Below are 25905 nucleotides of genomic sequence, written 5' to 3'. Positions count from 1 at the left end.
GAATGGAGTGCCTTTGGAGCTTTAAAAAAAAAAAGAAAGTAGAGAACATGCTATTAACTTCAGACTAGGGACATTTGAAGTCAAATTTAACCAAAAAGTAATATTTTCTTGGTCTGCAGTTAAACATGTTGGCTCTTATTATTGCTTATTAAAGTTGTGTGTGTGTGTTTCCTAAAATTTATTTACTAGAAAATTTTCAGCGGAAAGACAAGGCATATCTACCCTGGCAAAGTAGCCCAGGGTTGATCAAAATTCAGTTTAAATAGATTTATAGGTTCCCCACAGTTTCATTATCAACTGAATCATTCTTCTGTCTGGAATGTTACTTTTCTTTTTGAATTGTCATGATATTAAGAAGGAATGAATAAGGTGAAATCGCTGCCTGTCAGTAATGAATAGGATTTTTCAAAAGGAGTTTGGAAATTTTCCCTAGACGGTTGGAAAAATGAGAGGATTGATATTGAAGCAATCAAGTAAGCATTGTGTGTGTGTGTGTGTGTGTGTGTGTGTGTGTGTGTGTGTGTGTGCGCGCGCGCGCACGTGCGCCTTTTCCTTGTACTATCAAAAAATGTATGTTTTTATGTTTTCATCGAGTTTCAGATTTCATCTTTCTGTGGTGAAAGGTCCTCTGTCATCCCTAAGCCTTCAGTCAAGTGTACCAGGTAGTCACAATCCTTGTGTCAATGGAATTCTGGACAATTCACTGATGAGGATATGAAAGGGAGATTTGAAGCAATGTCCTAGCAGCAGCATCTTGTCAAGTGAATATAGCCTTAGAGCCATAAGCAGTTACCTGGAAGAGTTGGAAGCAGAGCTGAGAGCAGTAAGAAGACAAGTCGGGCGCGGTGGCTCACGCCTGTAATCCCAGCACTTTGGGAGGCTGAGGCGGGCGGATCACAAGGTCAGGAGATCGAGACCATGGTGAAACCCCGTCTCTACTAAAAATACAAAAAATTAGCCAGGCGTGGTGGCGGGCGCCTGTAGTCCCAGCTACTCGGGAGGCTGAGGCAGGAGAATGGCGTGAACCCGGGAGGCGGAGCTTGCAGTGAGCCGAGATGGCGCCACCGCACTCCAGCCTGGGCGACAGAGGGAGACTCCATCTCAAAAAAAAAAAAAAAAGTCGAGACTGTAAGTGAAACAGACCATTTGGTGGAATGAAGCATTAGAGACTGGTACAGTGATAGATAGTAACCTATCAGGAAGATAGAGCAGTTACAAATTAGATATGAAGAACAGCACCTAAAGGACAAACCAGATACTTTGTTCAGATGCTCTATCTTGTTCTTCCTCATTGATTACATCTAAGGTGCTGATATCACTGTCTCTTATTATTTCTTTATGTATATTCTGGTTGCCAGATTTAGCCACTTTGAATACTCTCAGGTAGAGAAATTAGGAAATATATCTATAAACAACTTTGCTGTTTCCCTGCATGCTTTCTCCACTTTCTTAACAGTGCTCATTGTGAAGTATGGCTTAAAATTTAGCTGCTGCAAGGTATGCCCAGTGAATTAAGACTAGGAGGTTTCGTTTGTGAAATCAAATTGCTGTCTCTTTATATGATCTTTTACCTTTTTATCTTATCTGATAATGTGTTAGCAAAGTGCTGCAATAATGAAATATCAATATGTATTTATGAATTTCATTGAGAAGCCTTAAATGAACCCAAGCAGTACAAAATGATTTGTACATAGAATGTTCATTGCCTAATCATACTCATAAATATGAGTGAAGTTTTAATCGATTAGGTTTATTTGATTCATAAGTCATTTAAAAGTTTGCCTTGTGATATAAAATGCAGAATAAATAATAGGGCACAGATTAGGAATTTTCCAAAAAAAAAAAAAAACTCAATGGGTTAGTTTGTTGCACAAAAAATAATCTTGAACAGAATGAAAAGAAATATAGTGAGCCGTATTCTATTCCTAAAAGCAAATTGTTTTCTAATATGATGAAGTTTCAAAGGTAGAAATGATAATTCACTGTGCTACTTTTAGGAAAGATATTTGCATTTTGTCATTTTAGTTCAGTGGAAGTTGGCAATTGGCATTGAATTTCCTAATTAATCCATTTTACATGCATTAGAATAAAATGCAATAAGTCTGAGTGTTTTATGAAACATTTATGTGACAGATCTAATTGGCCACTGGTGTACCAATTAAAGGCAGCTTAATACTTCTGGAATAATTACAGCAAATACAGCTTTTAATACATTTTTGGACTTAATGAAAATAACAGAAATCTTCAAAGGCATACAACAAAAAAACACTTGGCTGATAATAGAACAAGAAACTTGAAAAGGGGAAAAAAAGCCAGAGAAGGGACCAGGGTCCCCAGGTAGGTAGTTTATGACTAAGGGACTAAACTATAGATACAGTAAATATTTGGAGGCTAAGCCTGAGATACCTGCCTTAAACCAAGAACACTGCAAGGAACTAGATAGATCCCAGGAGAATAGCAGGCCTCTAGCTCTGGCAAACAAAAACTCAAATGCTTCGTGGATGAAAGAAGCAGTTTCGGCCCTCAAGAGTGCTCCAGATTAAGTTCAATTATATATACATATATATGCATACACACACATATATGTTTACATATATATGTTTTATATATATGATTTTAGACATACCTGGAAGGAAATAAAACACAATAATGAGAATGAGAAGGAAAAAATAAAATCACACACTTACACTCTCAGGCCTATTCTATTTGAAATGTATCAGCAACACGCTATGACTATGTATAAAACATCCAGTAGGCTAAAAGGTGAAACTTAAAAATTCTCAAGGAAGAAGTATTGTCGACATTGACCAGCTAGATTAAAACAAATGAATTCACAGATATAACAGCAGAACTTTTAGAAATAAAAGCAGTTGATCACAATGAGTTGATTAAACAGCGGTCCCATTTGAAGATAAAAAATGACAAATGGAAAATGGATTTGGAAAAATCACATGAAATTTACATAGGGAATAGAAGGAAGCCCTTTAATATTAAATAATCTACCAAAATCCTACAGAAATCTCATGAATAATGATAATAGGCTAGGTGCATGCCTTGTTAAGATCAGGAGCATGGTAAGGATACTAATTATCACCGCTTCTATTCAACCCTGAGTAGGAAATTTGCCAGTGTTGAGTGAAGGAGAAAATGACAAGTGTATGTGATTGAAAAGATGAAATAGTTACACGTGATGATTGGTTACAAGAAAATCCAAAAGCTCTACAGATCTACAGACAAATTATTAGAATTAATATAAAGCTTAGCAAGATGATTCAATAAGAGTAATTTATGTAAAATTAATTTTATTTTCATATGAGAAATAAACACTTATAAGATAGTATTAAAAATTATGCCATTACAACAGTACGAAAATAACAGAATATTTTTTTAAAAGTGTGATAGACATTGAAGAGAAATTAAATTCATAGAGAAATATACTCTCTTCCTGAGAAAAATATATTTTCTTAAAAATGTGATTGTCTCCATAATTGTATATATTGAGTTAATAGCAATTCCAATAAAATCTCAAATTGTGTTTTTTTCAAGTAAATCAACACTCTGAATATGAAAACTGATATGGAAGATGAAAATTTGAGAATAGTTAAGATATTTCTGTAGAGGAACTATTAAAGTGTAAAGCATTTACTGTAATTGGTTACTTATATTAAATTGTAATTTATGATTCAAATTATAAATTATAGATTATATATTTCAAGCTCAGTTATTTTGGTACAGATATTTTTTTTTTAATGGAGCAGTGAAACAAAACTGGAAAGAAGCAGACATAGGAATAAATTTGACATTTGCATTTGCTCCTGTTTGAAAAGTCTCTCTCCACTTCCTCCAGGTCTCTATTTCAATGTCACTTCCCAGTAAGGACTCTTCCATGCATGTCCTGTCGAAATTTACATGCCCAAATATCTATATGTAGTTCTTTTAGCAAACATAAAACATAACATTCTTTCAAGTATAGGTTACAATAACACACAAAAGCTTCATCAAGAAATTTATTTAAAGCATAATGTGATATTTACATATTGAAGGCAAAATTGAACAACCACACCCAGAAGCAATAGTTTGCAAACCTTTCCTTTAGAGTAACCGTTAATATTTCTTGATACATTAATCTCAGGTTCTGTTTCAAATGCTCCAGTTTATTCATGTCTATTTCACTCTCTTTTAGTTAATACCTTTAGAATATGCAATTTTCTTTCTCATTTCCAGGTCTATATACAAATTGTAAACTCACTTCACCAGCGGAATTGGCTTTTCCTTCTCCCTCAATATATGCAAATTCAACCCTTATCTAAGCACTGGCTGCAGGCGTCACTCCTTTCATCTCCAGCCTTTAATTATATCCCACATCTGCACCAACTCTGGCACTGAATGGCTGTTTTCCCAGCCTCACGCCAGGCCATGGGTGCCACATTACACTCCATCCATTTAAAATCATCTATTGCTCCTATTCTTTGTTTATGCCTTGTTGACATGTACCCAGACTCTAACTTCTGCAATTTGTTAGTCCTTTACAATCCTACTCTTCCTTCTGGATTTATTTAGCATCTCCCCCAGTCAGTATTTCTGCATTTCCCCAACCCCAGGCAATCATATTTCAGCATGTCATTTATTTGTTATGTAATTAATGCATACATGCATAACTGGCAAAAAATAAGCACTCAATAATTGCTTGTTGAATGAAAAAATGCTTATCGAATGAAAAAATTGCCTGTTGAATGAAAAACTGCTCAACATCACTAATGATCAGGGAAATGCAAATTAAAACCACAATGTGATACCACCTTACTCATGAAGAATGGCCATAATGAAAAAATCAAAAAATAATAGATGTTGGCAGGGATGCGGTAAAAAGAGAACACTTTTACACTGCTGGTGGGAATGCAAACCAGTACAACCACTATGGAAAACAGTGTGGAGATTCCTTAAAGAACTAAAAGTAGAACTACCATTTGATTCAGCAGTCCCACTACTGTGTACCTACCCACAGGAAAATAAGTCATTATACAAAAAAGATACTTGCACACATATGTTTATAGCAGCACAATTTACAATTGCAAAAATATGGAACCAACTCAAATACCCATCAATCAGTGAGTGAATAAAGACATTGTGTTATGCATATATATATATATACACACACACATACACCATGAAATACTATTTAGTCATTTAAAAAAATGGAATAATGCATTCACAGCAACCTGATGGAATTGGAGACCATTATTTTTAAGTGAAGTAATTCAGGAATGGAAAACCAAACATGTATGCTCTCGCTCATAAGTGGGAGCTAAGCTATGAAGATGCAAAGACATAAGAATGACACAATGGACTTTGGGCACTTGGGGGAAAGGGTGAGAGGGGAATGAGGGATAAAAGACTACAAATTAGGTACAGCATATATTGTTTGGGTGATGGGTGCACCAAAATCTCACAAACCACCACTGAAAAACTTATGTAACCAAACACCACCTGTTCCCTAAAACCTATGAAAATTAAAAGAAAAATTGCTTGTTGAGTGAATAAATGAGTGAATTTTCTGTTTTCTAAATGTATAGGCTAGAGGTCAGGAACAAATTATATTTTCTGGGTATTTTTCTGTGCATCTAACATGATGCTAAGTATATAGAAAACACTACTATAGATTATTAGAATAAAAATGTATGAATTCTGTTTGTATGGGTGAGTGAATGTGTCTGTGTGTGAGAGAGAGAAAGGCAAAGACAGATGAAGACAGGAGGAATTACTTGTTCACCCTTGGAGAAGTTAATACAACATTGTGTGTGTGTGTGTGTGGTTTTTTTGTTTGTTTGTTTTTCGTTTTTTTGGTTTTATTGAGACAGATTTTCACTCTTGTTGCCCAGGTTGGAGTGCAATGGCGCGATCTCAGCGAATCTGAGAACTGATAATTCTGATCCCTTTGAAGACTATAGGGCCAATGGAAATATCCTCTGGTAGCTGGGATTACGGGCATGCGCCACCACCCCTGGCAAATTTTTTATTTTTAGTAGGGGTTTCTCCACTTTGGTCAGGCTGGTCTTGAACTCCCTACCTTATTGTCTGAAAATTAAACTTATATGTAACTGAATATTGCATTCAAATATTTGCTTCATTTTTTATATAAATGACTTGTATGTTTCTATAGGAGAAAGTGATTCTGACAAATCAGTGAAATGCATAAAGAAAGGACAAAGAGACAGGACACGTCACAAAAGATTTTTTTGAGCTATGTTACCTCTGTGGGTTTTAAGAGGCAAGTCAAATTGCTTCAACTCTGTCCTCTACAGTAGTGGCAATGATAACTAATTCTCCCCAGGTTTGACAGCACAAAAGCCCTCCAACAGGTGCCCTGCTGTACCACTGGTGGCTGATCTCACTAGAAAGTTGCTCCTCTGTCAACATTGGGTATCTCTGGAAGGAGAGTTGGACTACTCTTGTCTCACTTTCCTCTCTATGTTGAAAACTGAACTTGATAATTTCAAAGTCCAGACTCTTCTTGCAGACCCATCCTCAACCAGGAAAGTTCCAGGACTACGTGTTGTCCAAGTAGTGAAAGTGCCCTATAATGGAAAAGAGCTGACAGCATATGCAAAAGCGACAAAGCGTAAGAGTTTTCCTGGTTAGTCATTTGCTGCCTTTGACATGTTCATAATAAGCCTGGTACCTTCACAGTGTGTGGTGCAGAGTAGGCACTCAAATGTTTCTGTTGAATAAGTGAAAGTATTACTTGAGGTGGAAATTTGAATAAGAATAGATGTATATGGAAACATTCTGTGGTCACTATTTGGTAGGAAAAGGGAAAAGTTAATCAGTAAGTACCCACTATTCATCCAGCTCTGTTGGGTGATGAATGACAGTGTACAGTTGCTGTACTAAATAACAGCAACAGGAAAACACAAGTAATTACTATTTTGGCATACACTTCATGTTACTTTCTAGTTGGTTAACTCAATGCCTTACATCTCTTTTGTTAAGATCTTCTTGAACACATTGTATTTTTCACATTTAATAGTGTCAAGGCTTTTCACAGTAGGGCTTACATTTGATTTTGTCACACAGTAGACAATCCCTAAGACAACCTGTAATTCCCGTCCATTAGGCTAATGGATAGTAGCTGCTGTGAGCAGTGGGCATGTAATCTTTTGATAATAAAGTCTAGTAAGACACAAAATATAAAAATAAATAAACTGAAAGGACTAGATTTAGCTGATACAAATATTTTGTTTTTTCCTTATAAAAGACTAGTAAATAGACACAGTCAACAGAATTTTTAGAATTACATATGGATACATATGAATAATTGCATCACACAATATTGACAAAGTTCCAAAAGTGATAAGTTTTTGTTTGGGAAGTCTTGCTAATGAAAATTCTTTACTTACTTTTTCTCAATGTTTACTTTTAAAAGCCTGTTATTATTACATGTCATTGCGTATGTATTACAGCATTTATCATTAGAGATTGTATTCAAGAGGATATTCTTAGACCATATTCTTGAGGCGTTATTCGTATAAGAACCTGCCCATGGGAGAAATGCACCTACCATGAAAGAAGGCAAAGCATCACTGAAGGGAGTTGACATTTTTCATTTTAATTTTTAATTTATCTGAGTCACTCCACTGAATTGCAGAAAAGCAAGTATGTCCCCTTAAATCAATTTCATGGAGCCAAAAAAGAAATATTATGTTCTTATAACATCTGGTTTCTGTTTCAGAAAGCTGAAATTCTGTCTTTTGGAGAACACGGGGAGGAAATCTGCAACACCAAATCCACCTGGTTTAGTCACCTAATGAACCATTCCATTAGTAACTAAAGATCTTTGCTTTGTTCATGTTACCTGCATTCGAACCTGAACTCCTTCAAAGAAATTCTCTTTCTCCTGTTTCTATAAAAACAAGGCTGCTAAAATATATTACATATCATTAATATTTTGAAGTCTCTTTATGATTAATAAATATGAAAGATAATTCTTGATGTTCATTCTGAAAGCTCCACTGCAAATATAATTGTCATCATGCTTCATCAATGACCCTATATGTTTTGCTTTTTTAATAATAAAAAAACAAGTAGAGATTGTAAAAGAAAGGTGAGGGTAGAAGAAAAGAGCAGAAAAGGGGAAAAAAGGATTGGAAAGGGGAAGAAGGAGACGGGACAAGAGGAAAGGTAGTGAGAAAGGAGGAAAGAGGAGAGAGGAGGAAAGGAGAAAGTGGTTTCTGAGGGGAGCATTGGAGGCCATGATTTTGACCCAAGGTTCATTTGCATACATACCAGAAGGCTTTGGAAGCATGTGTCTTCATTTAAAGGATGGAGGGGATGTCTTTATTACAAGGTCACTGTGTCTAGATGCAGTTGTGCAGTGAGAGTACTTAGATGTTGAGACGCCATAAATCTAATAGTCCCTCCCTGTACCAGCTTTAAAATGTATGTTTTGGTGAGAAATTTACTCCAAGCCAGGCTAACGAAGGGAAAGCTTAGAGTGAATGGGAAAGAGAATAACAGGAATCCCTCCTTGATCACCACATCAGATGTACGATGCTGAGGAAGGCATGAGAAGCCTAGAAAAGAGCTTCTGAGACTCTCAGATGCTGCCGGGCATCACTGGAGCAGCTTCCCTCCTCAGGAAGCCAGAGTCACCAGTGCATTGTTTGGGCTTTGCTAGTTGCACATGAGGCAGGATAAGGAGCTTGGGAGGCGGCAGAGCTGCAAGGTTTCCAGCACAAGTGGCTGCTGGTGGGGAACTCAGCTGGAACCACCATGACCAGCTCCCTGGCTAGAGAGTGCAGGTGACCCACGTCTTTGCCTGCACCAGTTCCTGGGTATCAGGGAGACTGGCCCACTCCCTCAGCAACAGGTCAGAAAATAACTAATCCTTGGAGGGAAGTTTCTAGGGAGGGAAGCCAATAAGGAGGGCCCTTATTTCTATTTCTCCCTGGGTCTGCCCCTGGTGCTACATATCAGAGAAAGACCCCTATGGGGTTGGGCAAAGAGGGCCAACAGAACACCTCCAATTTATTCCAAGGGCAAAAGGCTAGAGGCAGGCAAAAGTGATGGGCACCTGAGGAGAAAGGATTTAAGGCCAAAGTTTGGCTTCATTGATGTCTGGCCCTCTTCACTCCGAAATTTGTGGACAGCTACTTCCAGCAGGGGTGAGATCACCAGGAGAAATGTCTGATGATGAAGCAGCCAGGAGCTCCCCAAATCCAGGAGCAATGTCTGCATGGGCCAGTGAGTGTGCAGGGTGGGAGGGGCAGAGCACCGTGTTCAATTGGACAGCATTCTTTGCCGCCCTCCTTACCCCCCAGCCGCTTCTAACCAGGTGTATTAGTCCATTCTCACATTGGAATGAGGAACTACCTGAGACTGGGTAATTTATGAAGAAAAGAGGTTTAATTGACTTACATTTCCACAGGCGGTACATGAAGCATGGCTGGGGAGGCCTCAGGAAACTTACAGTCATGGCAGAAGACCAAGGGGAAGCAGGCACTTACATGGGTGGGAACAGGAGAGAGAGTGAAGGGGCAGGTGCTACACATTTTTTTTTTTTTTTAAAAGAGGGAGTCTCACTCTGTCGCCCAGACTGGAGTGCAGTGGCACGATCTTGGCTCACGGCAAGCTCCGTGCCATTCTCCTGCCTCAGTCTCCCAAGTAGCTGTGACTACAGGCGCCCGCCACCACGCCCGGCTATTTTTTTGTATTTTTAGTAAAGATGGGATTTCACCATGTTAGCCAGGATGCTCCTGATCTCCTGACCTCGTGATCCACCCACCTTGGCCTCCCAAAGTCCTGGGATTACAGGCGTGAGCCACCATGCCCAGCCGGTGCTACACACTTTTAAACGACCAGACCTCATGAGAACTCAGTCAGTATCTTCAGAACAGCAAGAGCAAAATCAGCACCCCCACCATGATCCAAACACCTTGCATCAGGCCCTGCCTCTAACACTGAGGATTACAATTTGACAGGAGATCTGGGTGAAGACGCAGAGTCAAACCATGTCACCAGGGCTCTGTTAGAATCACAGCATGTTTCCTTGGAGCTCTTTAGGGAATTTAAAATGTTGTACAGGACTGTGGGGCCTTCTCTCAATGAGCCAATCTGGAGGTACCATGACTGTTACAACAGAGAAAATCACTAGAAAATGGGTTGAGATTTTTCACTCTTTTGCTCCAATGTTTTGACAATCTAGAGACATATGTATTACCAAGGACAATACTTCCTTCAAATTATCCTCAATATTGCAAATAAAGGGTAATTTTTATTTAGCGGGCTTCCAGGAGAAGCTAATTCTCGTATTAAAAATTAAAATCTGGTGGCTGTATCTGTATGTAACAGTTAACATTTTCCAAAATCTTTTTAGTTTAATATAGCTAATATTCCTAACTTTCTACATAACCCCTAAAACTAGATAATGTTTTTCCATGAAAGTTAAATTTTTTTAACACTCAACTCAATCCAATTATCTTTTGATGTCAGTCTGTGAGTAGCACAAAAATAAAATTGCAATAGCAATTAGCATGGAAGCTGATAAAAGTAGAAATCTTCAAAAATTAACTTTTTGTTTTTAGTAAAGAAATCTTCAATGATTTTAAAATAAACTTGTAATGGAACCCCTTGCATAGTGTATCTACTTATGAGATATCATTTAGTTAAGTTTGAAGTAAATTTATTAAAAATATTGATTTGTTTTTATTATATTTCAAATTAAAATGATTGAGTAATAAAGTCACTTTCAGATACACATTAATTCTATTTTTAATCTTTTAAATATGTTGTCATCAAATTCCTTTTAATGATAATAGACTCTAATGGAAAAATATTTCATCTGTATTTCAAGCATGCTCTACATTTTTTATAAAGAACTCTGAATCTTTTTAAATATAATAACCAAATCATTAGTAGCCTAATGATTGCCCAGAACAATAAAGCTAAATTTAAAAATACTTTCCAACTGACACGAATTTATACAATGAACTAAATCCTAATGAAGTTTTCTGCAGTGATACAACTTAAAAACCCTCTTATAGTATTATATACTTAATTGACACCAGAATCTTTTTAACAATTTAAATATACTCTCTTTAAAATGAGTTCTAACACCACCTGTACTGCGAGATACTGATTAGAGGAAGAAGAAAGTCACCTATGAATAAAGCCACTTTGCAAACATTTAGCAGTCTTTAAATTCTGTAGTCTTTTAAAAGAAGAAATAGGGATTCCATTTCATGTCATGTTATCATGTCTTTTTATGTGTAGATGGAAGACCCAAGCTATAATAATGGTTAAATATACTGTATATTGAATTACTCATCTCTAATGAGCTTAGAATAAGACCTTTATGTGAGCACAAATTGTATATATCTAAATTTAAATACACATCATTCTAAGTATTTCACCTGGTTTTCAATGAGTCTAATTTCCATCTCTCTCACATTCTTCATCTGTGTGAGCTTCTTCCTTCTTTTTTCCCTTTTTAGTTAACATGTTTTCTCTAGGTTCCAGAATCCAGAAATTGGTGCATAGTATAACATCAACTTGTAAATTTTAACTTTAAATGTTGTTTCTGGATTATCTTTCTTAAACACATCAAAATCTACTCAAGTTATAGTGGGCTATCTTTAGAACATGACTATAGGACACAGACTACAACATTCAACAGGCATATGACTTCCCCACTCCATTCTAATAGATGGATGAAGGGTCGCAGATACTTATTATATTTATCCACATGAATTCCCATTTTAATGGAAAAGCAAATGCCTGAGAAAAGAGCTAGAAGGTTCTTATTTCTAAGAACCTTTACAATTCCGTTTATTGACCACCAACATTTAAAATGTGTTCTATTAATTGGGGGACAAGCAGAGATAAAGTTTTTCAATGTAAAATTTTTTGTGTATACACAAAAAAGTTTCTTTTGGAATTATGTCCTAACATAAACTATTTGTAATCAAAAGATGTCTGATTTGGAAATAAACACTTTTAAAATGCAAACTTGTTTTGTTATATCCTGTGGCTATCACAATTTATGTGGAGCTATTTAAACAATCGTCTTCTTCAAACATATCTATATATTTTATTGAGGGAGGACAACACCTTCTAGTTGAATCCATAAATAAATGTACTTCTCAGGCTTGTAACTAACATAATGTAGCATTTCAGAATGTCTGTGTCCCCAGATGCCCTGCCAGTGGAATGCTTCCTGCTGCTAAAAGTTATGCTTTCCACCTCTTTTTATAACTTGTCTGGCAGACTTGGCATGAAGGTGACAACTTAAGCTAAAAATCTGTCAAAACAAAGAATAGCTAACAGGCATGTCTAAGGCTGATGTGAAAATGGAACACAAGCCCACTAGAATGAAATGTATGCTATATAGATGCTTGTTCAGAAAATAGGTATATCCGTGTTTACTGTACTGAACACATATTTCTGGGCAACCACTTTCCAGATCTAATGCAAGATTCTCTGAATTCGTAGTGAAAACAGTCCTTGCCCTCAAGAACATAAACATAGGAACAGCTAACATTGTTGAGCTCTCTCAGTGCTCCAGGAACTCTTCCAAATGCTTTCATACGTTACCTAATATTAAGATAATTAGTCCTCACAATAAGGCTATGTGATAGGTGAATTATTGTACACATTTTGTAGATGAGAAAACCGAGGTCCCCATAGTTAAAGGATCTTGCCCAGATTAGACAGATAGATACTAAGCTGTAGAGCCAGAGCTCACTTCCAAGTAGGCCAACCCAGAGGCTCCACTGTTACCTATTCCTCCATCCCGCTTCTTTTGTTATGAAGGAGATACACACATAAATGCAAAATTCCAACATAGTGGTTCAAGTGTTCAAGTATAAAAAGAATATTTGTGGCTTTGTTGCGCACAGTGTGGACATGAAGCGGAGTGCATTAAAAAAGGATTCTCATACAACACAATGGAACAGGAAAGTATGTTCATCTCAGGCAAACAGAAAAGCATCTGCAATGGTGCTGAATATTTTGTAAATCACAGTGTGTCCTAAATTAACTGAACTCAAGATTTCATTCATTTTAGAAAAGGTAGTAAAAAGGGTGTTTTAAAACATCATTGTTGCTGTTTATTCTTCAATGTGTTGGTAACTAATTTTTCCAAATGTATTGGTGTGATGATTAAGATTTATCACTATAAACCAGGAATTCCCCAGAAATCAAAGAACAAGAGTATAACTGTGAAAAAAGAATCTCCCATTTGGCTATGTATGCCTTTTTGTGTAATATTCCTGGGCAACACATGGTTATAAAAATGGACTCAGCCAGACGTGGTGGTTCAGGCCTGTAATCCCAGCACTTTGGGAGGCCGAGGTGGGTGGATCATGAGGTCAGGAGATTGAGATCATCCTGGCTAACACGGTGAAATCCCGTCTCTGCTAAAAATACAAAAAAAAAAAAAAAAAAAAAAAAAATTAGCCAGGTGTGGAGGCACATGCCTGTGGTCCCAGCTACTCGGGAGGCTGAGGCAGGAGAATCGCTTGAACCCAGGAGGCAGACTTTGCGGTGAGCTGAGATTGCACCACTGCTCTCCAGCCTGGACAACAGAGCAAGACTCTGTCTCAAAAACAAAACAAAAAAAAACTGGACTCACCTCAGGCACAAATTACCTCAACCAGAACCAAGATCCACACTGGCAATCAAAGACTTCCCTATTAGTGAGTGGAAACTAATTATTCGTCTATAACCACTATCTGTGTCCTGTCTCCTGAGTAACCCTCCAAGAACGGAACTACAGAAATCAGTCCTATGTCTTGCCACTATTAGCCCAGCTCTCTGGCTAGTCCTTTTCTACCTGAATCCCATGTTAATTCTCCAACAAGAATGGAATCTGAAAAAGTAAAATACTGGAAATCTTACCTAGTTTTTCCTCCCACATCCCACTGAAGCTGGATCACCTGAAAGAAAAGTGGTGTAGAAATATCACCAGACAATATGGAATTTAAGATACAATGCACTTGCTATGGGTAGATAGGTATATTGGTATAATTCCTTTCTAGAGCAATTTTACGTCTATGACATTTGAAAATGGCCAAAGCTTATTCAGCAATTTCACTTCTAGGTATGAAACCTAGAAAAGCTGTCAAGAGTTTGTGCATAATTTTATCATAATATTGTTATAAAATAATCCAAATGTCCACTAACACAGAAATGCATGAATAAAATGCAGTATATTTATCTGGTGAAATAATATAAAGTTTAAATGGGAAAAACAAATCCATATGCATCAACATAGGTGGATACCCATATTATAATATTGAGTAAAACATTTATTTTCGGCTTAAGGGCACTTACAAAAATGAAGAGGTAGTCTCTTTGTTTATGGATATATATATAAAAAAATATACATATATAGCTATACCTTCAAATTTCTTTGAATACAAGAAGCTAGAATATGATGACGAAAATCAACTTCCAAACAGTTTTACTTCTGGGAAAGGAGAGAGGAAAATTGGACTGGAGGAGGAATAAAGAAAACTAAAATATTATCTATAATTTTTTTTACAGAATTATTCTAAAGCAAATGTGAATGTGATCAATCATTAAAATTGATCATGATGAGTTCATGGGTATCTGTAAGGTATATTACATGCTGTCTTTCCTTTTAAAATTAGAAAGGAAAGGCACATAGCCCAGTCTGAGGATAATGCTGAAGGCCTGGAATAGAGGGCTTGGGTTGCTGATGTTGGAAGCCATCTCTCCTCTTTTCTCCTTTGAACTCACATTAAATTTCCTCTACTTGTCTTTAATTTTGCATTGATTAGCCCAGTACACTTTTTACTTTGTTTTCATTTTATCTCCAAAATAATTTTATGTAGTGAGAAAGGCAGGCATTACTACGTCTTCCTGTTTAAGGAAACTAATGCTAATAAAATGAGGTGACTTTGCAACATGCATGTACTGATAGGCCAACCTCTGGATTAAGTTTAGGACCAGTCATCTTTCCAGTTTACTATGTTGAGCTTGTCATAGAAGTAGGTGTGCACCATGGCACAATGGTAGCATTAACAGCAGTTGTAGCTTTTGTTGTTGATGCAGCAGTCTTGTTTTCACTTTATCTTAAATACGGCTATAAAGCAAATGTATTTTAGAACACTTTCCAGCTGTCTTGTGCCACAAAGATACAAGGCACTGGGAAGAAAGCAATCCACCATAATGGTTTCTTGATGGCTTTCTCCTATCAGCATCACATAAGTAGGGAATTTGTTTTGACTATGGTATGAGGTAATTTATTATTTTCTGGCTTAAAAACTGACAGCTACAAGGGGTTTTAAAGGAAAATTGTGACATTTACAGAAAGAGCAATGATCTTATACAGAAACCAGGTGGTGGCCTTTTCTACCATTCTGACAGACGGAAGACCTACAGTGAAGTTATTTTTTTGTCCTGTTAAACCAAATAGCTGAAGTAATATGTACTTTCTTTCTGCCCGATTTGTGCTTTGTGTACATTTAAGTATTAGAAGACAATTTTCCTATTGGGTAAAATTTACCACTGTGTGTATTGATTTCCTTTGAAGTTACTGCAATTGTCTAAGCTGTTACAAGTTTTTATAGCACCATAATGTTCATTTAAAATGACCAAAAAAGAATAAGGATCCCAGGCAAATATAATTATAAAAGTTTACACCAATAATATAATAAACTTTGGCTTTAGGAGAATGCTCTAAAATTGCCCTTCTATACATACTACAGGCAACAAAAATGCTATAACAAAGATATTAATTTCCCTAGGACATTCAGCCTATTTGCCTAGAATTTTATTGTTGAACATATTGCTAAATATTCAGTTGCAGGAGTCTTTGCATAGTATCCCCCAAATTTACTATTTTAAGTGGTTCATTACCACCTACTGTATTTTGTTAGCTTCTGCCTGTATACCCTGCAGTTATAGGCTAAGGAAAGATAAATAAATGAAAGCAATAGAGATTCATGGTTCATATATTTTAAATATTTGAATGGCAAGTTACAGCTGCCCATATAAATTTATAGAGATAGGCAATCTCAGTACTGTAAAGGAACTTCATATAAATGTCAAGAGGCATTCAAAGGTTGTACTTTCACAAATTTCACAATGGGTAAGTCTCTCTTGACTTCCTGCCTTCTGAAACAGTACCTGTGATGCCTTCCTGACTCTTTACAGCCTCGGCGAAGGCCACGGGTAGTAAAGGTCCTTCCAGGACTGGCATGTGGTCATGAACAGCCTGTGTGGGCCACATACAGTCCCAGCTCATCTGGCAGGATTGGGATGAATGTGATGCTGTGGCCAAATGTTACTTTAAGGGACCATAAATGTCTTAGAGTATATTGCTTTTTTCCCTGCCTATCTAAGAACAAATTTACATTTTGGGAAATATTAGAAGATATTTATTTTATTTCCTAACTCTCTTTTTTTTTTTCCACTAAAGTTCTAATGTCTAGCTACAGTAGTTTGATGTAGATACCCAAACAGTTATGTCTCTTATTTGTTCTTGGGGAATGACAAAGTACCATTTTTAATTTTTTTTTTTTTTTTTGAGACAGAGTCTTGCTCTGTTGCCCAGGCTGGAGTGCAGTGGCATGATCTTGGCTCACTGCAACCTCCGCCTCCTGGGTTCAACTGATTCTCCTGCCTCAGCCTCCCAAGTAGCTGGGATCACATATGCCCGCCACCACACCTATTTTTTTTTCTTTTTTGTACTTTTAGTAGAGACGATGTTTCACCATGTTGGCCGGGCTAGTCTTGATCTCCTGACCTCAAGTGATCTGCCTGCCTCAGCCTCCCAAAGTGCTAGAGGATTACAGGTGTGAGCCACTGCGTCCAGCCTAATTTTTTTTTTTTTTTTTTTTTTTTGTGGCTACATAGTAGGTGTACATATTTATGGGATACATGAAATACTTTGATACAGGCATGCAATGTGCAGTAATCACATCATGTAAAATGGAGTATCCAGCATTTATCTTTTGTGTAAAAATCCAATTATACTCTCTGTTATTTTTAAATGTATAATTGAATTACTATTGACTTCAGTCACCTTGTGCCATCAAATACTAGGTCTTACTCATTCTTTCTAACTACTTTCTGTACCCATTAACCTCTACGTGCCCCTACCCAACTGTCCTTCTCAGCCTCTGGTAACCATTCTTCTACTCTCCAATTCCATGAGTTCAATTGTTTTATTTTTTAGCTCCTGCAAATAAATGAGAATAGGCAAATTTTGTCCTTCTCTGTTTGGCTTATTTCACTTAATATAATGACCTCCAGTTCCATCCATGTTGTTGCATATAAAAGGATCTCATTCTTTTTATGACTGAACACTACTCCTTTGTGTATATAAGTACCACATTTTCTTTTTCCATTTATCTGTTGATGGACATGTAGGTTGCTTCCAAATCTTGGTTATTATGAGCAGGGCTGCAACAAACATAGGAGTGCAAATCTCTCTTCAATATACCGATTTCCTTTCTTTTGGGCATATACCAAGCAGTAGAATTGCTGTATTAGACGGTAGCTCTATTTTTAGTTTTTTGACTAAAAAAACTTAAACTCTAAACTGTTTTCCATAGTGGTTGTACTAATTTTCATTCCCACCAACTGTGTACAGGGATTCCTTTTTCTTCACATCTTTGCCAGCTTATTTTATTGCCTGTCTTTGGGTAAAAGCCATTTTAAATGGAGCAAGATGATATCTCATTGTCATTTTGATTTGCATTTCTCTGATGACCAATGCTGTTGGGCACCTTTTCATATGCCCGTTTCTCATTTGTATGTCTTCTTTTAAGAAATGTCACCAATATGGAGAAACCCCATCACTACTAAAAATACAAAATTAGCCAGGTGTGGTGGCCCTTCCCTGTAATCCCAGCTATTGGGGAGGCAGGAGAATTGCTTGAACCTGGGAGGTGGAGGTTGCAGTGAGCCGAGATCGTGCCATTGCACTTCAGCCTGGGTAACGAGTGAAATTCTGTCTCCAAAAAAAAAAAGTGTCTATTCAGATCTTTTGATAATTTTTAAATCAGATTATTATATTATTTTCCATAGATTTGTTTGAGTTCCTTATATATTTTGGTTATTAGTATTTGTCAGATGGGTAGTTTGCAAATAGTTTCTCCCATTCTGTGGGTTGTCTCTTCACCTTGTTGACTGGATCTTTTGCTGTGCAGAAGCTTCATAACTTGATGAGATCTCATTTGTCTGTTTTGCTTTGGTTACTCGTCCTTGTAGGATATTTCTCAAAAAATTTTTGCCTAAATTGATCTCATAGAGATCTCCTCCAATGTTTTGTAAATTGCCCAATCTCAAGTATGTCTTTATTAGCAATGTGAATACAGATTAATGCAATAAATTTGTAACAGTAGAGTGGGGCACTACTGAAAAGATTCCCAAAAATGTGGAAACAACTTTAGAACTGGGTAACAGGCAGAGGTTGGAACAGTTCGGAGGGCGCAAAAGAAGACAGGAAGGTGTGTGAAAGTTTGGAACTCCCTAGACATTTGTTGAATGGCTTTGACCAAAATGCCAGTAATGATATAGACAACGACATCCAGGCTGAGGTGCTCTCAGATGGAGATGAAGAACTTGTTGGGAACTGGAGCAAAGGTGACTCTTGTTATGTTTTAGCAAAGAGACTGGCAGCATTTTGCCCCTGCCCTAGAGTTTTGTGGAACTTTGAACTTGAGAGAGGTGATTTAGGGTATCTGGAGGAAGAAATTTTTTGGTTTTTTTTTTTTGAGATGGAGTCTTGTTCTATCACCCAGGCTGTGATGCAGTGGTGCTCTCGGCTCACTGCAACCTTCGCCTGTGGGTTCAAGCAATTCTCTACCTCAACCTCCTGAGTAGCTGGGATCATAGGCACCTGCCACCACATCTGGCTAACTTCTGTATTTTTAGTAGAGATGGGGTTTCACCATCTTGGCCAGACTGGTCTTGAACTCCTGACCTCATGATCCACCCACCTTGGCTTCCCAAAGTGCTGGGATTACAGGTGTGAGCCACCATGCCCCACCTGGAGGAAGAAATTTCTAAGCAGCAAAACATTATAGAGGTGACTTGGGTGCTCTTAAAAGTATTTACTTTTAAAAGGGAAACAGAGCATAAAAGTTTGGAAAATTTGCCACCTGACAATGCAATAGAAAAGAAAATCCCATTTTCTGAGGAGATATTCAAGCTGGCTGCAGAAATTTGCATAAGTAGTGAGAAGTCAAATGTTAATCAGGAAGACAATGGGGAAAATGTCTCCAGGGCTTGTCAGAGAACTTTGAGGCAGCCCCTCCCATCACAGGCCCAGAAGCCCAGGAGGAAATAATGGTTTCATGGGCTGGGCCCAGGGTCCCTCTGCTATATGCAGTCTAGGGACTTGGTTCCCTGCATCCTAGCCACTCCAGCCATGACTAAAATAGGCCAAGGTACAGTTTGGGCCATGGCTTCAGAGGATGCAAACCTCAAGCCTTGGCAGCTTCCACACTGTGTTGAGCCTGCGAGTGCACAGAAGTCAAGAATTGGGGTTTGGGAATCTTTGCCTAGATTTCATAGGATGTATGGAAATGCTTGGATGCTCAGGCAGGTTTGCTGGAGGGGTGAGGTTTTCATGGAAAACCTCTGCTAGGGCAGTGCAGAAAGAAAATGTGGGGTCAGAGCCCCCACACAGAGTCCTTACTGGAGCACTGCCTAGTGGAGCTGTGAGAAGAGGGCCATGGTCCTCCAGAGCCCAGAATGGTAGATTCACCAACAGCTTGCACTGTGTACCTGGAAAAGCTGTAGACACTCAATGCCAGCCCACGAAAGCAGCCAGGAGGGAGGCTGTACACTGCAAAGCCATGGAGCAGAGCTGCCCAAGACAATGGAACCCACCTCTTGCATCAGTGTGATCTGGATATGAGACATGGAGTCAAAGGAGATAATTTTGGAGCTTTAAGATTTGACTGCCCCCTGGATTTTGGGCTTGCATAGGGCCTTTAGCCCCTTCATTTTGGCCAATACCTCCTGTTTGGAATGGGTGTATTTATCCAATGCCTGTACCCAGATTTTAACTAGGAAGTAACTAACTTGGTATTGATTTTACTGGCTCATTGGCAGAAGGGACTTGCCTTGTCTCAGATGAGACTTTCGACTGTGGACTTTTGAGTTAACACTGAAAAACTAGCTTTTATGAATTTATCTCTCTGTGGCCTCAGTCATTTTGAAAGTTGATTTTTCAGAATCTTTTCTGTCTTCTCCCCAGATTCCAAGTAATATATAGTCTTTCTCCAAACACTCACCATTACTAGCTGTTTTCTTTGCTTACTCTCTTTTCATACTCTTCACCAACACCTCCTTCCCAAACCTGGGCTGCCTGCACGTGGATCATTCTTTTTTTCCTTTTTATATGGTCTGCTGAGAAGGATTATTTGTTTTCTCGTCTGAATGTGTTTCTTCTCAGGAATAATTTTCCTCATGATCTCTTGAATATGTTATGTTTTTCATATTGTTGTTAAATAATGTATGATGAGTAAATTTCTACATTTTCTAAGACCAACACATTTTTACAATTATACACATATTTTTGTTTTCTCTAAATGCAAATTTTCAAATGGTCAAATGAAGTAAGAGCCTTGCTCAATTTATTGACCTGCACTTTTACTCCTCATCTCTATTCCATGCTAAAGTAGAAGAAATCAAAGGATTTTCATGAAATCCTGTACATTATTTAAAATTGAAAACCTATATTTTATATGTAATTTATGCTTTAGTTTATCATTGTAAACAAAATATTAATCAATATTTTTTCAATAAAAATTTTTATCCACTTTGGTTCAGAAGCAAATTTAGAGTCATGTGATGAAAATGATCCACGCTTACAGGATTGCTAGTTATACATGGATTATTCACAGCAACTTAACTACTGGCCATCTTCTTATTATTCATTGCCCCATACATTTCTAAGTCATGTTCTCCAGCTAATAACAATGAAACTTTCATGTTAATATTAGCTAAACTTGTTAGTGAAGTTATATCTTCTGGGACAAAGTAAAAACAAAAGTTATAGAATGCATTTGCAAGCCAGATAGAAAGAATATGAAGATTTATTAGCTTTTGGCATCGTAACACATTTTTCCTCCATTGATTCAAATAATTCAAATAATTCTCTGAGACAGTTTCATTAAAAAATAATGAATAAACTCAAAACTCATGGAATTTCTGGACCTAAGTGTAGACTTACAGTAAAGTTGTAAAATCACCTTGCTTTTGTAGTCTGACCATGATATGCATAGCAACTGGAGGAAATGTATGAACCAGAATGAATTGAACAAGTAAAGATTTTATTGCAATAAGGGATAATGAGAAAAGTACAATTTTTAAACTGTTTCTCTGAGCAATAGCCAAGGGCTATAAAAACATGTCTGTTGAGGGGATCATGGAGACAGAATGTGGCTAAGAGAGACATGAGATAGAGTCGTTGTATTGGTCTGTTTTCACACCCTGAGAAGAAACACATTCAGAAGGGGAAACAGATAATCCCTCTCAGCAGACCATATAAAAAGGGAAAAAGAAAGATCCACATGCTGGCAGCCCAGGTTTCGGAAAGAGGTGTTTGATGGTGAGGAGTATGAAAAGAGAGTAAGTAAACAAAATAGCTAGTAATAGTGAGTGTTTGGAGAAAGACCATAAGTTACTTGGAATCTGGGGAGAAGCCAGAAAAGATTCTGAAAAATCAGATTTCAAAATGATTGAGACTACAGAGAGATAAATTAATAAAAGGCATTTTTCTTTGTCTTCTATATCATGCAATGTTTAACTTTGCCATCCACATTTGGCTACGACAGACTATGTATTTTGGTTGTTTGCATAGGTTTCTTCTTATTGTGATTCTGTGCTGAGATGGATCACAGAATGGCTCAACTTTAAAACTGTTGTAAATATACAACAGTATATTTAAATAGGTCATGTTTTTCTAATTAATTTATTCATTTATATATTATTTGTATATGATTTATACATATATACTGTAGGTATATATATTAGACAGGTATGTTTTTTACATAAGTGTGGGGAGAGAGAAAAAGGAGGTATTTACTACTACCTAGTGATATTACTGCTGGCATCCAAATTGATAAGTTTAAACCCTAGATAAATGAAAAAATATCCAACGTTATTAGGGAGATGAACAACCAGAATATATTCCTATTCTTATGTAAACTAATGCAATGTTAACATATTTCAAGGCATTGATTATGTTACAGATTTATATTTCTTCCTCACAATAGCAAGAAGAGTAGGAATTACATACTGTGCGCAGTGATGTTTTTGCCTCTCTGAAGAGTTGAAGTCAAGTATAGCATATTTAATCACAGAATATGAAACATAATAAGTCGCATACGAAAAATATGCAAGACAGCTGAAAGAAAGAAATGAAAAATAAAAAGGCAGGAAGAAAAAAGAGAAAGAAGGAAGGGGAAGAGGAGAAGAGGGGCGGAGGGAGGGAGGGAGGGAGGGAAGAATGTTAGCACCACACAAGCAAATAGAATGCAGATGTCAGCACTATGCTTCCAAAGGCAAGAGAAAGCCATAACTTCCCCACTAACCTCCCAACCACTTTCACCTCCCAGGCAAAAGCAATTAGGGTTCAGGCCATCAGAGGATGATTAGTGGGCGAACCCAGGGCAGAAGTTACTGAGGTTAATTGAAGAGTAAAAAGCAGCAAGATTGGCACACTGATTGGTGGTTTTGGTGGGAGTGGTAGAGACCCAGGCCTTGCCAATAGGCAGTGCGCCAGAAGGGAATCTCTGGGAGAAGAAGCCAGCCGCTGCACACAGGCTAGAGGACAGGAGCCAGAGTCACCGCTGGGATAGCTGGGCTCATTGAACAGGAGCCAGAGTCACCGCTGGGATAGCTGGGCTCATTGAACAGGAGCCAGAGTCACCGCTGGGATAGCTGGGCTAGAGGACAGGAGCCAGAGTCACCGCTGGGATAGCTGGGCTAGAGGACAGGAGCCAGAGTCACCGCTGGGATAGCTGGGCTCATTGAACAGGACCACCAGTAATGATGCCCACTTCTGAGAGACATGGGACACATGATCTGTCCTTGTAGAAAATACCACTTAGTAGCAGTGTCAGGTGGCCAAAGAAGTGACAGCAAAAGTGACACTTACTATGACTATAACTGAGCCTACATCAACTTTCCTATCAGTGTGAGTCCCTGGGTCCTGAGGTTTAAAACTTAAATAGAGTTGATTCCTAAAACCACCTCCAGTTCTAAATACACTATTTAATTTTGTGATTGGGCTAAAAGGTTGTCACTGAAATTTCTTTCACTGGAATAGTCCCTAGAGTTATTTCAATATACACTTACTAAAAATAAAATTTTTGACTTTGAATCTAGCTAGCCACATCCAAAGCGAGTTGATTTACCTTAAGTTAAACTATAGCCAAATTATACTTTAAGGGATTAGTTTATGTATTAAAGAGTTACATATATAAATATGTAGAATATTTAAGTCATTTGTATATAATTATGCTAAGAAAAAGTTTAACTTCTATTAAGGGCCTGAGGAAAAAAAAAACATATTCAAATATTTGGGACATTGTAGAAATAGAATGCTATATCCACTGTAGCCAGATGACCAAATTGCGACTCTATAGACACACTTGGAATAGAAAGAAACCTTTAAGGGCATCTGATTTGAAATTTCTTCTCTAGCATCTAACACTCCTGCTGATGCGGGAATTATTACATCCCATAGTCTTCCCTCTCCAGAGGCAGTCAGAAGCATTTTAAGCAGTTTGATTAGAAAAATCTTCCTTATGTTAATCTGAACTAATTCTCCTAGATATTTTTTTCACTTTCTTTAGTCTAGTCTAAAACTGCAATTTCACAAGGAACAAATTAAATGCCTCTTGCACACAAAAGCTCTTGGTTTGTTCAGGATGAGCCCTCAAACTTCCCTGTAGCCTTCCCTTCTATAGACCCAATAGCATAATTCTTTCAAGGAAGCATCATCTGTCATGTTTTCAATTCCCTTTATAATTCCAGTCCCCTAACCTCTGAACGTCTTCCAGTTTGTCAATATCTCTCTTAAAGCCTGATGCTAAGCCAAGTGTTCCAGCTAAGATAAAACAAAATTAGTGGAAAACAGAACCATCCCTTCCATTATTCTATACATTGATCAACATAGCCAAGATCAAATTAACTGTTCTAGAAGGTGTCAATTACTATGATTCCTATCAGTGATGTGGCTCACTGTGTACATGTCAATTAGTCTTCAGAATAGTTTTTGAAAAGAAGAAAAACAGAGACTATATGTGATGTCTCTTAATCCTCTATTAAAATACAAAAACAAATGTTCACCACGCCATCTTAACAGGACTCCAGAAGTAATTTATGCTATTTCTGGAGTGTTATTTCACCTACTCACACTCATGGGGTTGGCTTTACTCAATGCAAAAAAAGAAAAAAGCAACTCTAAGGCTTACCAAATGTGCAATACAAGCACCTCTTGCAGGGAAGGTAGTTGGCACTAAAGTTGGGCACTGAAGTACAGAGCATCTCACCTTTCTTTGTTTTCTCCTTAAAGCGATCCAGCATATCAAGATTAGAACCTTCAAAAGTGACAAATTCCAGATATAAAAATATTTTTCTACAAACTGTCCAAAACCAATTTTAGGAGCCAGATATTCATGGAAAAATGGTGTTTGTTTTGCTATTCTGGCGTCATTCCCCCTAGTCATTTGAAAACAAGAAAATAGAAGTATTTAAAAGATCTATTTTCATCAACAGGATTGAAAAAGAGCAGCACTGAATAGAACTTTAAAAACCATGGTTTTGATGAAGGATTATCACTAATTTCAAGTGAATTTCTTTATCATAATCAAGACAGGTACATAAGGAAAAATCCTATAAATAAATATAACTGCTAACATGCATTATCTTCTTATTCATCATTTGTGTGTGTGCATAAAAATAAAAATATCGTTAAAAATAAGCTAGTCACTTGATTTTTTGTGTGTATTCTAATCAAAGTCCCCACAGTCACAGTACCTACCAGGTGTCTTACCTCTTGTCTATCATTTTAAGTCCTTCATCCCCAAATCATGAAATCAAGCTAGTATTCAGGCAAACAACCATTTTCCTCCACAGGTCACTTAGCAATGAATGCATCCATTGCTTGACTAAGGCTACTCTGAGCAAATATTTTAGAGTGTCTATTCCTAGAGAATTGTACTAGCAGCTACAACAGGACCAGACTCTTCTTCATGAGCTAGTAATGTAATGCTTGTAACAAACTTTATTGCCACTATTAGTACAAGACCCATACTAGTTTCTGTTAATTGGATATTTATTTACATGAACCAAAGAGTCAGCAATTTCAAATAAAAAAGTACTTTAGACATCATCTGACCCAATTCCTTCTCTGTCTAGGTAGGACACTAAAGCCCAGAGAGCCTTGTCAGGAAGCCATATAACCCCAAATTGTCTACTGAGTCATGTTTATTTTCAATAAGCAACCTACCACTTCTATAAGGTATAAGAAGTAGAATTAAATATACTATTTTGAGTAATAATTAAAGAGGCAAAGAATATTTCCTAAGCATTGAGACTTTTTTCAATTGTGTCTTGTTTCTACCTGTGTAACCTTTATAGAATATTCTCCACTAGCCACCTTTACCTAGATGACTCCAACTTGTCTTTAGAAGTCAGCTCAGAGGTCATTTCCTCAAAAAAGTCTTCTGTCACCCCCAACAGTAAATTAAATGTCTATGTTATACAGTGATATGGCTTGGCTGTGTCCCCACCCAAATCTCATCTTGAATTGTATAATAATCCCCACATGCCATGGGAGGGCCCTGGTGGGAGGTAATTGAATCACGGTGGGGGTTATCCTCATGCTGTACTCCTGATACTGAGTGAGTTCTCATG

Source organism: Macaca fascicularis, chromosome 3 (assembly GCF_037993035.2).
Source record: "Macaca fascicularis isolate 582-1 chromosome 3, T2T-MFA8v1.1".
NCBI classification, from domain to species: Eukaryota; Metazoa; Chordata; class Mammalia; order Primates; family Cercopithecidae; genus Macaca; species Macaca fascicularis.
The sequence above is the reverse complement of the archived record's forward strand: the minus strand, read 5'-3'. Positions refer to the sequence as shown.